We start from the raw sequence: 13943 nt of genomic DNA on the forward strand, positions 1-13943 counted from the left end.
ATTTGGAATCTGCATTAAATCACATTCGAGAGTAGCATAACTTCTGGACTTCTTTGCTCACATGAGCCATTAGATCTCCTTTCTGCTTAAGCATTAATTCCTTTTTCGATTGAGTTTGCTGATAGTTGTAAACAAATAAATTTAAACAAGAGAGAAATAGGTTAACATTCACTCATTCATTCAACAGGTGCTTATTAAGCATCTTCTGTGTGCTGAGGACTATGCTAGGACCTGGACGTCCAACTGTGGGCTAGACCCCATGCCTACCATCAAGGAGCTTGTCATCTAGAAGAGACAGGTAACTAGGTAATGACAATACAGTAACTTAGAACTACAGAAAGGGGTTATACAGCATGCTCTGGAAGCACAAAGGGAATACCTAAGTTATCTCATGGAGTCATGGGAGTCTTTCCAAGGGGCATAATCTGCATGGAGATTCAAAGGATACATAGTCATGCAATGATGGAGAGAGAGATGAAGTGTTTCATGCAGTGGAAAATGGTAAACAAAGGCTCAGAGAAAACAGAGCGCAGGGAGTATAATAGAGTTCTAGGGAGAGGGTCTATAAGAGTGTAGAGAGCTCCTGGTCAGTGTGGCTCATTGGTTAAGCATCATCCCATGAGCAGAAAGATTGCCAGTTCGATTCCCGATCAGGGCACATATCCAGATTGCCAGTTCAGTCCCTGGTCAGGGTGTGTACCAGAGGCAATCAATCATGTTTCTTTTTCATATCCATGTTTCTCTCCCTCTCTCTCCCTGTTCCTTCCCCTCTTTCTAAAATCAAGAAGAACACATTAAAAAAAACAAAGAATGTAGAGAAGTAAGCAAGTGCTAAACCATGAAGGACCTTGCAAGCTTAAGGAGTATGAGTGGAAAGATGAAAGACTTTTAGCAGGAGAATGTGTAACATGGTTTCCTGCTGCTACATATACAAATGTACCATCCATTCCCACACCAGTAAATGTCATCTACTTCTAGGTTGATGCTATCCAAATCTGTGCCCCAGGCCTCTATCCTTATCTTCAGATCCACAACTCCAGGTGGACATCCTATGGCAGTGATGGCGAACCTATGACACGCGAACTCATTTTTTTGGTTGATTTTTCTTTGTTAAATGGCATTTAAATATATAAAATAAATATCAAAAATATAAGTCTTTGTTTTACTATGGTTGCAAATATCAAAAAATTTCTATATGTGACACGGCACCAGAGTTAAGTTAGGGTTTTTCAAAATGCTGACATGCCGAGCTCAAAAGGTTCGCCATCACTGTCCTATGGGAACTTGAAATGAATCTCTTCAGATTCCTCCTTTCTCACTCATTCTGCTCGAGTTCCCAGATTTAGTGATAGTGCTGTCCTCTTTCCAGTCACTGGCTCTAAGCCCCGAGTCACCTTTCTCTTCCATTTCCTATACCAACTCAATGTTTGCCAAATTTCAGCAATTCTATTTTCATAATGTCTCTTTCACTTTCATGTGAACTGAAGGAGCTTATATTTTTAATTTCCCAGAAAACTTTCCCATCACCCTTCTTCTGGTAAATGAGTTGGGTATATGCAGGCCTGGCTATGCATGGTGTCTGTGGCAGACCGATACTAGGGTGGCCTCTCATGATCCTCATTTCCTGGTTCATGCATCTCTCTTTGAGGATGAGTGGGATCTTTGACCTATGAATTGCTTTTACCCAGTAGACTATGGCAAAGGTAAAGGGTTGTCATTCTGTGTTTATGTAAGACCTGTTTTGCTAGACTGCTCTTGAGATTCTTCTTGCTGGTTTGATGAAGTTAAGTGTCCATGTTGGGGAAGCTCACATGGCAGGGAACTGTGGTAGACTCTAGAAATTGAGGGCAGCCAGCAATAAGTCAGGGACCTCAGTTCTAAAACAGCAAGAAAACAAATTCTACCAGGAAGAATGAGCTTAGAGACAGACTATGTCCCAGTTTAGCCTATGGATGAAAACCTAGAGCTGTCTGACCCCTCAATTGCAGCCTTAAAGAAAACCCTATTATGTTGTAACCAAACTCTTGACCTATAGAAACTGTGATATATTTTTAAAAATGCTTTATTTTTAAGCCACTAATTTGGCAGTAAATTTGTGTGCAGTCATAGTAAAAAAACTCCTAGCCATTCAACAAGAATAGATTCAAAGTGGCCACAGACTCTCCCTACAATACAGTTATATTCTCCTTATGAGTGACAATGTTCATGGTAAGTAGTGCAAGCACTAATTAATATTTCTCCTGCCATTAAATAATGCATCCGTATTTGCATGATGAGAGGGTTGTGGACTGAGGCGAGAATGTTGAAGGGGAAAGACTAGAAGTGAATGCAGTCTCCATATGACACATCTGTGTGATATCAGATCGGTTTCTTTCGCTTTCAGTATCTCCATTTTCACATCTGTCAGATGATGGAGTGATTTCTAAAGTTTCTTCCAACTCCAGTAAAAAAAATTAAGGTCTCTACTAAAATCATTCTGAGTTATAACTCTTGGTTTTCAGTAACAGAAATTCGCTTGAGCTAGCCAAAGATAAAAGTAATACGTAAATAATAAATAAAGGTAACATAACAAATAAAATGTATTTATTAACATTCTAGAGTGTGAGGAATGGCACATTAGTAAATTTCCTTTCACTCAAACAAAACTTGATTCTGATCCTACATCCTCTTGTGGTGGCAGGAGTGTTCAGGGAAGGGTATGTGCAGGTGTGGGCATGGGGCTTTGAGAAGCAGGGATGATATTCACAATATTTAATGAGTGCTACAGCATGCCAGCTGAGCACAAGCCTGGGGGAAAGGAGTTGGTAGTTGGTAGAATGTGGGTGAAGAGAAAAGAATAAAATACAGTAGCTCTTCTCCTTCCAATCCTTATCCCCCAATAAACAAGACTATTGGTGCCTCAGTGAATTAGCTCATCTGGTGCTGGTGAGAGGAACTGGTTGGGCAAGAGGAACTTCAGAATATCTCTTCCCCTGAGGATTTTGTGAGTCAGAACATGCCACTGGAGCCCAGAGTAAAGGGACTGCTTTTACTTGGTTTTATGTTCCTTATGTGTTAATAGTGACTAACAGTAAAACCCTGTGGTTATGAACTGCACCATCTCTCCCTTTCATGTGGAGGGCTGTAAGCAGGGGTTGCACCGTATGTACCCTTCACACTAGCCATTGTCATTCCCTGCAGTCGTGCTGTTGTCTACCTCTGAGCTTCTGAGCCTGCTGTTTCCTCAACCTGGAACGCTTCACTCCCCTCTTGTCTGCTTTTTAGGCCTCATCCTTCATGGCTCAGAATGGAACTTTTGCCAGCCTTCCCAACACTAAAATGCCAAGTGACTAGAGAACTAGCCTTCTGTTTTTCCATAACACCCAGGGTACCTCTTACAGCCTTTGTAGCATCTATTGTATGTGTCATTCCTTGTAATATTGTACATGTAACGGTGCATATATAATAAATATTTTCTGGATAGATGAACAAATAAATAATAGAATACTGCATATCTATATATATAAAAGGCTAATATGCTAAGTGTCCATCCGACCAGTAGCTATGACATGCACTGACCACCAGGGGGCAGACGCTTAACGCAGGAGCTGCTGAGCTGCAGTGACTTAGCAGCAGCGGTTCTTGGGTGACGCACCCCAAAACCAGAGAGAAAAGAGCCCAATTCCTCCTGGGGCCATGTGATTCCACCTTCGGCCATGGATTATGTTGTTGCTGGGGCACTGTGGGCCCCAAATCTGGATTAACGCACACTTGCATTTACATTCCACACTCTGTAGACAGCAACTTTGCAGAGTATCCCTCTCACACTCTCGGACCCCTCAGGGAATGTCAGAGAGCCAGTTTCGGCCCCATCCCTGCAGGCCAGGCTGAGGGACCCCACCTGCTGGAGGGACCCCATTCACTCAGCAGACACCCTTTGAGCCATGGCGCAGCTCCAGGTGCAGCCAGCCTGGGAGAGATTGGGGAGGTTAGCTCCAGGACATGCCCAGCCTGTCTTGTCTAGTCCCACCCCGCCAGCCACCTTCTAATTAATTTCCTTTCAATGTGCATGAATCCGTGCACCAGGTCACTAGTTGAATAATAACCACATGTCCATTTGTCCCCAGACTAAATCTTATTTAGTGTCCTCACAGCCTCCGGAGAAGGTGTTTTGCTTCTGACCTAAACAATTTGCTGATCCCTTGTCAGAAATGTAGAGGGATCAGGACTAATTGGGTTTGTCTAAAGAGAAAGACAGAGGAAGAGAGAGATGTAAAGCAGCCAGGCCTCATCTTGTTGCAAAGTTTACTGAAATCAATCTCAATAAAATTGGGTCAGTGTCAGTTCTCTTCCAGCCTGATTTAATAGAGGGGACAAGGGATGGTGAGTGCACCATTAAAGAGGAGCATGGGAGGAAGGGAGGCTGCTCAGCTCCGGAGCAGCCAGTCATGTCCGCTAGTGGCTTTAGGAGAAGGGCACATCGCCTATGACACTCAGTGTCCTCCCCAAGAAGCCCAGGTTCCTGGACTCTGAGCACACTGAGTCTGACCTCTTTGCCACGTCCTCCCATGATACCACCGATAATGGAGCGACCCTAACCCCGTTATGGTTGCTTTGAACAGGTTACCGCTTTTAACATATATTTTAAAAAGAGAGTAAAGATTCTTGTTTGTTGCTATGAGCTCAGAAGCACAGGGTGTTCCCAAAGCACCACACACATCACAATCGCAACAGTTTACTGCATGATATTTTCACCTGTAATAATGTACAGTTAATTATAGTTCATGGGAATTACATACAGAGCAGTGAAGAGCAGCCATTCATATTGTGTATTTTATTAAGGATCTTTTTAAAACATTGAAAATTATTTAAAAAAAGAAAATTAAGCTCTTCTGGAATATCAACATCTAGGGCATATATTTGATTTGGATCACACTGCATGTTTCTCTGTGCCATGTGGTCTCTGTAATTTTTAAAGGCTGTACAGTATTCCATCTCATGCATGGACCCTCGCTAATTTGGTCAGGCCTCAGTCATCATATCCTACCCCAGGGACTACTTGCCTTGGAAGCTTCCTTCCGGAATTTCTAGATGGCACTGCCAGGAGTCTAAGGCTCAGGGCTAAACTCCCAGGCTGTTAGGGAATTCTTGGAGGCTCTCAGGAACACTTGGGGAGAAAGACCCAATGACGTTGGGTCTCCACACCCAAGGTAGTTTCCAGAATCTTCCCTGGGTGTCCTCAGAGCTGAAGGATCTCTCTGGTGGGAAGGGTAATCAGAGATTTTCAATTTCATTGGGAGGGGGAGTAAAGGGGAAGAAGAATTTTAGTGGAGTTTGAACCCTTCAGTAGGTTGAATTCCTGCAACTCAGTTTGCTTCAGTTCAATTCATTTTGACAATTAAAAAAAAATGGAGTGGTCTGTTTTTGTAGCACATCCTGCTGGGAACCCAGAATTAGCCCTGTCCTTTCTTGCTCCTTCTCTCTCCCCTCTCCCAGATGGAAAAAGGTGCTTCTCAGTTGCTTTGTCTTATCCTCATTATTTTCACCCCGAGCATATTCTCTCCTAGTGCATTTCTAGATTATGCTAGCATCGTCTAAGGATACTGAAGTAAATTATCATGCACTCCTGGAGTAACTGAATTCCAAATATGCTAAGCATTCACAGTATAGGTCCATGCATTCAACAATATTTTAAAGCGCATACTATGTACTAGGTCATATGGGGATGGCAATGAAGAGCAGGTACACCAACTTCGCTCTCCAGATGCGTACAGTCTACCAAAGAAGTAAATAGGGAATTACAAAATGATGAAATGATGTAAGAAGGGTCAGCTCAAGATGCGATGTCTCACAGGAGCAGAGGTCGCCCTTGACAAACTTAAAACCTGGCCCAACATCTGTGTCCCTGCAATCACTCAGAGAGGTAGACATAGGAACTGGTGAAGACTCCAGTTTATCTCCCCGAGTCCTGAGGTCGGGGATGGGGTGTAGCCCAGGTCTCGTCTATTCTGAGAGGCCTTCCAGATGGCACGTGGAAAGCCAGTTCTGGCCCCCTAGCTCACCCTAGGCAGCGAAAGCAGAGTCAGCAAACATGGACTGAATTAAACTGGTCAATTGTTACATTAAAACCCTGAAACCAAGCCAGCATCAAGCATGAATGATGCAGTTGTTATCATGTTGTCCAAGATTGCCATTTTCATATTTGCCTCCTAGTTAAAGGACCTGAGAACCAAGATAAGTCTCCTCCGGACAGACATCAACTAAAAAGCTACAGACAGAACACTCGGCCACTACTGGGGATTCTGACCCAAGCTGTTCAACAAAGAAGGACTGTGCATGTACTCCTTCGCCTAATGTAGATGATAGATGGTAGATTGGAATGAGGAGCTGAAAGGGATTGTGTACTTCCCTTAGCAACACACCAGCAGGGTTGTGGCCAAGTCCCGACATTCAAGCCTCAGTTTCCCACTGAGGGAGAATAGAGTTTGCCACCCTAAAATATGTCCTTTTGGGATAATATTTTAAGCAGGTTATTGGTAAGAAACAAAAGACTCAGCCCTGACCGGTGTGCTCAGTGGTTAGAGCGTCGGCCCATGCACCAAAGGGCCTCAGGTTCAATTCCCAGTCAAAGGCACATACCTGGGTTGCAGGTTCAATCCTTGGCCTTGGTCAAGGCATGCGTGGGTGACAACCAATTGATGTGTCTCCTTCACGTTGATCTCTCTCTCTCTCTCTCTCTCTCTCTCTCTCTCTCTCTCTCTCTCCCTAAAATCAATAAACATATCCTCAGAGAGTGGGAGAGCAGGTGCAAGGCGGGCCAGCCTCACAGGTGCCAGGTTTGCTGAAGGCCCAGGAACAATTTCTGCATTTCATCTCTCTTGTCTACATGTGTTAAGTGGTTTGTTCCCTGAATTGTCAATTATTATTTTTAAGAAATAAAATGGAAAAAAGTAAAAAGGAATGAATCACTCCAGATGGAATTAGCTTTTAATGAATGAACCCTTACCATTTCACCGTTAAATGAGATCACATGGACGTACAGCCCAGGAAGACCATTCTTCTGATTTTTATTTTTAACCCGATTCAACCACAGCTCATTAGCTTCCTGTGGATGAAATTAGTGTCATGGTTGCTTTTCAAATTGGCCAGCTGGCAGAGGGTCTAAATAGAAAGCTAAGTATTGATGGCTATTTTGTTATGAAACATTAAGGAATGGAGAGATTTGACTTAAGAGTTAGAAAAACAAATCTTCAAGATTCTCCGAATTGCCCCCAGGAAGTCTGCAGGGATAGTACATCTTTTCTTCCAGTAGAAAACATTGGAGCAAGGCTCCTATAAACTACCACTTACTCAAAGCCAGTACCTTTTCACCCAGGGTTTATCAAGCCCTCATTATGTGATAGGCATAGTGCTGAGTGCTTAATGTGTATTATCTTATTTAATCCTAGAAATAACTATATGCAGCAGGTGTGATTATTATTTCCATTTTACAGATAAGGAGCCTGAAGCACAGATAGGTAAGTAAGTTACCGAAGCTCTCAGTGGTGGTACTGGGATTCCGACTCAGGATGATCTGAATTCCAAGTTCACAGTGCTAAGTCCTCTCCAAGATGGTGAAGGATGGCCCTCAGTCTTTCCATAAGATGTAGAAAGAAAACAAATAGGCAGGGCTTTTAAACAATAGTTTCTTGCATGAGTTTTCACGAGTAGGTCTTCTTTTAGGATAGACCAGAATAAACCCGTATACTAAGATGTTTCAGGAAAATGTTTTTACTACCTCACACTGCCATTTCTCCATGTTACAGTCTATTACTACAGAATAGTTCCTGTCCTATTCCTTCTTCACATAAAATGTATGAAGTTGAGTGATATGCTCTCATCACATGTACTTTGAGCTTCTTGAAAAAAGGATGCTATGTAGACACTCAGCAGAGCCCTGACTGGGTGACTCAGTTAGTTGGAGCATTGTCCCATACACCAAAAAGTTGAGGGTTCAATCCCCAGTCAGGGCCCATACAGGAGGCAACTGAGTGATGTCTCTCTCTCTCTCTCTCTCTCTCTCTCTCTCTCTCTCTCTCTCTCTCTCTCTTTTTCCTTAAAATCAATAACCATATCCTCAAATGAGGATAAAAAACCCATGCAGCAGAAGTGATAGAAAACAGTGGCAGTGTGATATGTATACAACATAAAATGGATCAGATTATTTTGTTAGAGTTTGAGACAAAAATAGCTCCTTAATCTTACGTGTCTATTTTTTAATCATGTTGTATATTGCCCCGTGTCTGTGGATTTCAAGGGCATTCTGAAAGAAAAACACATCTACTAAAATGTTGATTGGATTACAGTGGTTCTCAACCTTCCTAATGCCTCGACCCTTTAATACAGTTCCTCATGTTGTGGTGACCCCCAACCATAAAATTATTTTCATTGCTACTTCATAACTGTAATTTTGCTACTGTTATGAATCGTAATGTAAATATCTGATATGCAGGATGTATTTTCATTGTTACAAATTGAACATAATTAAAGCATAGTGATTAATCACAAAAACAATATGTAATTATATACAGTGGGGCCTTGACTTACGAGTGTCCCGACTAACGAGTTTTTTGAGATACCAGCTGTCTCTCGGCTGATTTTTTGCATTGAGTTGATAGAGTAATTTGAGTTAATGAGCTCCTTAACGAGCTCCGTCTGTGAACGAATTAAACTGTAAGTCAAGGCCCCACTGTATGTGCTTTCTGATGGTCTTAGGCGACCCCTGTGAAAGGGCCGTTCGACCCCCAAAGGGGTCGTGACCCTCAGGTTGGTGACCCACGGTTGAGAACTGCTGGATTAGCAGTTTAGCATTCTCCTCTTAGAGGGAATATTGCAATATCCAAGATCTTGCCTGTTTCCAGCTTTTGAAAGAACCACAGGTCAAAATTGTGTAGCCAGATGAGTGTTTCACGGTGGGAAGTTGACTGTGAATTTCCATATACTAAAGCAGGGGTGGGCAAACTTTTTGACTCGAGGGCCACAATGGGTTCTTAAACTGGACCGGAGGGCCGGAACAAAAGCATGGATGGAGTGTTTGTGTGAACTAATATAAATTCAAAGTAAACATCATTACATAAAAGGGTACGGTCTTTTTTTTCAATAGTTTGCCGTAGTTTGCCCACGGCTGTACTAAAGGCACTCCTGACTGTCCTCTATGAAAGATCCAAGAGCTTTTTATTATGATTCAAAAATAGTATGGTCACTTTAGGATTCTTGTTTCCAGAGTCACCAAAATATCATTTGTACTGCCCAAACTGGGCCATCACTTCAGAGTAGAATATGGAAGAAGCTAGTGTGAGATCCAAGTAGTGCTTTTTTTTAATCTTCATTGTTGAAAGTATTAACATATGTCCCCTTGTCCCCCCATTGGCCCCCTCCAGCTAACCCCCGCCCCAGCCCCAGGCCTTCACCACCCTATTGTCTGTGTCCATGAGTTATGCATACAAGGTCTTTAGTTGATTATCTCCCTCCCCTTCCCTCCGAAATTCCACACTGTGTTCCATGCTGCCATGTTCCTGGATCCGTTTGTTAGTTTATTTTGTTAATTAGATTCCACATATGAGTGAGATGTGATATTTGTTTTTCTCTGACTGACTTATTTCACTTAGCATGGTACTCTCCAGGTCCCTCCATGCTGTGAGATCCCAGTAGTTTTAAAAGGCATGAGGGCTATGAATGTACTTAACACTACTGAACTGTACATTAAAAAATGGTTAAAGAGGTAAGTTTTATATTCTGCGTATTTACCACAATTAAAAATGTTTTTTAAAGTTAAGGTGGTAAAATGTATGTTATATATATTTTACCACACTTTTAAAAAGCAACAACAACAAAAAAGCATGAAGGATGAGAAACTGCCGCTCTTATCTAGGTGGCTCTGGACAATACCGCTCCCCCACAGGTAAAAATGCCTAACACCCATTACACTTTCATACCTGCCCCCTAGAGCAGTGATGGCGAACCTAAGACATGACACTCGAACTCATTTTTTTGTTTGATTTTTCTTTGTTAAATGTTATTTAAATATATAAAATAAATATCAAAAATATAAGTCTTTGTTTTACTATGGTTGCAAATATCAAAAAATTTCTATATGTGACAGGGCACCAGAGTTAAGTTAGGGTTTTTCAAAATGCTGACACGCCGAGCTCAAAAGGTTCGCCATCACTGCCCTAGAGGAAGATTTGGTGGAAAGGAGCATTTACCATTTTCTTCCTGTGACATTGAAAAAGCATTACAAGGCTTGTTAATCTTCTTTTAAAACCAGAGAACCCCATCCACACTTCAGCCAGAGGAACTCTCTGGGAAAACACACACACACACACACACACACACACACACACACACAACCTAAGAGTAATCAACATGTATTTCACAGATGTATCAGCTCACACCCAACAGCTCACTTCAGTTGGACTGAGCCTGTGGTTGGAACCTCATATTTCATGACCTGTAATTTTGTTTCAAGGGTGGCAGAGAAAGGAAGAAAAGGGACTTTTCATTTCCTCTCAATCAGCTCTGTTGTGCAGTTACGATCTCTGGCTGGAAAATAAATACTTGATAATAGTGGAGGCTCAAGAGTTTGTGGATACGGGAGAATTCATTGACGTCTTGGGATGGAGAGGGCAAGTCTTCCAAGGCCTACTGGGACATTTCCACCAGCACCTGTGTGTGGGGCTCGTGGTTCTGTGAGAAGAACAGTGGCCCTGACGACCAGGCGCTTGGCTCTTTCCTAGTAAAATAACCCCAACTGGGTAGCCTACTACCTTTGCTCCACGATGTTTTGCTGAGGATAAAGGAAATAATGACTTTTCAAATGTTTTGGAACGAGAAGACACTATACACACGTGAGGTGTTGTTAGACCTGTGACTGAAGCAGGGTGGTGTAATGGGAAAGTGCCAGGCATCAACAGACCAGGAAGTAGGCCGGATTGTCTCAGAAGTGCAATGAAATGAATTACATGATCCTCTTAGGGCAGCACTGCTGTTGGCCATCTTTCCAGGATCTGATCAGTTTCTCTTTTTCCAGATAGTGAAGACCGCTTCCTTAACAAATTTGATTTGTTAATCGATGCTCCTACAGCTTAAGTGTGTTCTTCTCATGGTAAAATGTAGACTGTGGGTCAGGAGCAAGTCTGGGACCCGATGTGGAACTTCCTCTGCCTCCCTGCTGCTCCTGTATGCCATTGCTATTTAAGGACCGGCCGGAGAGCTGAGGAAGGAGAATGAAGTGGATGGAAATGGTTCCCAGCACGGCAGTGTAAGGGCTGTGTTTGTGTGTAAGTCATGGGCGAGTCCTTCACCCACGTATCTCAGGGCACGAAAGCGTGTGTGTTTGCAAGGGCCCTCCCGGGAGTGTTATAACATGACTTCATAGGCAGAATGACCCTGCATGTGCAGACACCAGTGGCGAGAAGATGAGGGTGTCAATCAGTCTTGAGATCAAAGGTGAAGTTTGCTGTTGTTTGTCCCCCTGAAATACTGGGGAGAGCCCCCCAGGGTGGGGTCTTGGAAAGAACTGGACAGCGATGCACCTATCTTTCTCTCTCAACCCCTCGGGCCTTCAGCAGCTGAAAGGGGGCCGTGTGGACCTGAGCCCCAGGGAGAAGGAAGAGGCGTCAGCGGACTTCCTCCGCCGCCGCAGCACGGGAGGCAGCGCGGGCGGGGGGCGGGAGGGCTGCCCCGGTCTGCGAATCCCGCCCCCGGCGGGTAGAGGCGGAGCCCCGCGGTGCCCGCCCCGGCCGTCCCCTTTTCCTGGCCGCTCCCCTGTGCAGCGCGGGCCGGGGTCACAGCCGCCTGCGGGAAGCTGGGAGCCGGGAGCCGGGAACCCAGGCGACCCAAAGCTGCCCTGACGGTGAGTCCTGACGCGCACCGACCCAGCGCCGCCCCTGACGGTGCCCCATCACCGGGGGCGCAGAGCGGGTCTGGCCGGGGGTGAGGACTGCGTTCTTGGGGAGCCCGGGGCGCGCGTACGCGGGGCGGAGGTGTCAGGATCGCGACTTAGGGGAGCCCCAGAACCCGAGCCCGGAGGGGCGTTCGGGATCGCGATGTTGAGGAACCCGAGCCCGGGGCGGAGTGTCAGTGCCCCTATGTTGGGGACTCTCTGAACCCCAACCCCGAGGGCGAGAGGGCGGATCGGGATCGCGACGGTGGGGAGTCTCAGAGCCCAAACCTAGAGAGCTGAGGGGTCAGGACCGCGACCTAGAGGACCTCCCGTGCGGGAACTGGGGGTGGGGGGGGCGGAACCGGGGGTGCTCTGTCGGCATTCTTGGGGCGCCCCCCGCTGGGCGGAGACCCGAACCCGGGAGGGGAATGCAGAGGAGAGGAAACCCGAGGCGGGAGGGTGACCCCGAGGGAAGGGAACCCCAGAAAGAATAGGGTGGGACGAGACTGTGACTTCTCCGGGGAAAGATGGAAGGGGCCTCTCTGAGAGAGGGGGCGGGGGAGACGGCGTTGCGCGGGGAGCCTGGGTCCGGTGCGGAGAACAGGGGCCTGGAAGGATGGAACCGGGCGGGGGATCCGAGGTGGCCGGTGGGTGGTGGGGCAGAGATTCGGACCCTCTCGGCCAAGGGCACAGCCCACTGACACCTCAAGAGGGCAGTCACTCGAGAAAGCAAGACGGGGCCACCCCAGACGGCGCTGGTGGGGACTCGGCACCCAGCTAGCTACCGGACTTGGCAACTTGGGTGGGGGAGGTGGGGTGGGGAGGTGCACCTCGCAGACCTGGCGCGGCGACTTGAGGGCGGCTGTGGTCCCTCAACCACCCACCGACAAGGGGGAGACCCAGACGGGCTCTTGGTTGCACCCTGTATTGCTGAACTGGGTTAGAAGTGATTTTGGTCAGGGAGTTAAGAGAATACTTATGGAGTAAGATTTCAAATATACAGGTAAGATCTACAAAGGGGTGTGTAATTTTTTGGATCCACATGAGCTATTTGCTCCCTACTCTGCTGTTCTCTGTGAGAGGCTATTTCTGAGTAAAAAAATCAGCAATGTGCGCGCGCGCACACACACACACACACACACACACACACACACACACCGCCCACAAACGCGCTGCATTCTTCAACCAAGTAAACACTGGGAGTATTGTACAGTTTTTGGATCGTTTGTGCTCATTAGGGCTCCCTTACTGAAGTGAAAAGGATTCTATCTACTCGGAAGGTGGACTGCCTTTGCCCTCTTAAGATGTCCACAGGCTGTGCCCACCCCTAAGGTGTCCAGGTCACCTGGCAGGAAGCCAGGCTGCTTAGGACCTCAGCGGATGGCTATCCAAGTGTGTCTGAAGATAAACAAACGACTAGTGCAGTGTCTGTTTTCCGTTGTTTGTCTTCGGTGCCAGCTCCCTTTCTGTATGATAATTACTTTATTTGCTGTAACAGCTCATTCAGGCCCTGGGGTTCTATTATGTGGATTTTTCTATTGGAAGGTTTCTAGGCTTTGGGGATCCGGGGGGAAGAGAGATGCCCCCCACTCCTTCTGTCCTGGATATAGATCCATCTTCTGGCACACACTGAGATTTGAGCTTCCTGGGAGGATCCAGCACTATGCTGGCAACTAGCATTTGTTGGGCCCAGTTTTTAGTGGGTTTTTTTTTTTTTCCATGAAAAGGAAATCTCTTCAATAATTATGCAAGTTGACAGGAAAGTGATTTCTGCTTTTTACAAGTAGCATTTCAGGACAAGCATTTTTTCTTTCATTAACCCCTAGAGTGCCGGGGAGCGCTATCGCGCTACTTCTGTCTTTCACCAAAAGTGCCAGGAGCGCTATCATAATTTTTTCCATAAACTGCTGTAAAGTCAGCAAAAATGCCTTGGCAATTTTAGCATAGTTCCTAGGATATTGGTTGGCACTCAAAGGGTTAAGGGGGTGGTCAGAACCTTACCCAAAATCTGCATTATCATTACTGCAGCAGAATATTTATT

At 45.5% G+C, this 13943-nt stretch overlaps 1 protein-coding gene across 1 annotated transcript in view; it reads left to right on the forward strand.

The window, feature by feature from the left end:
- The first annotated feature begins 11812 nt into the window (after window positions 1-11812).
- The window catches only part of PAQR8 (progestin and adipoQ receptor family member 8), a 40722-nt gene continuing 38591 nt past the window's right edge, over window positions 11813-13943 (forward strand). Inside the window, exon 1 of the mRNA XM_081094833.1 lies at window positions 11813-11872. The gene's annotated coding sequence lies outside the window, so the exon portion shown is untranslated. The remainder of the gene's footprint in view (window positions 11873-13943) is intronic.

This window comes from Myotis nattereri (assembly GCF_964212035.1).
Source record: "Myotis nattereri genome assembly, chromosome: 6".
In the NCBI taxonomy this organism is placed as follows: domain Eukaryota; kingdom Metazoa; phylum Chordata; class Mammalia; order Chiroptera; family Vespertilionidae; genus Myotis; species Myotis nattereri.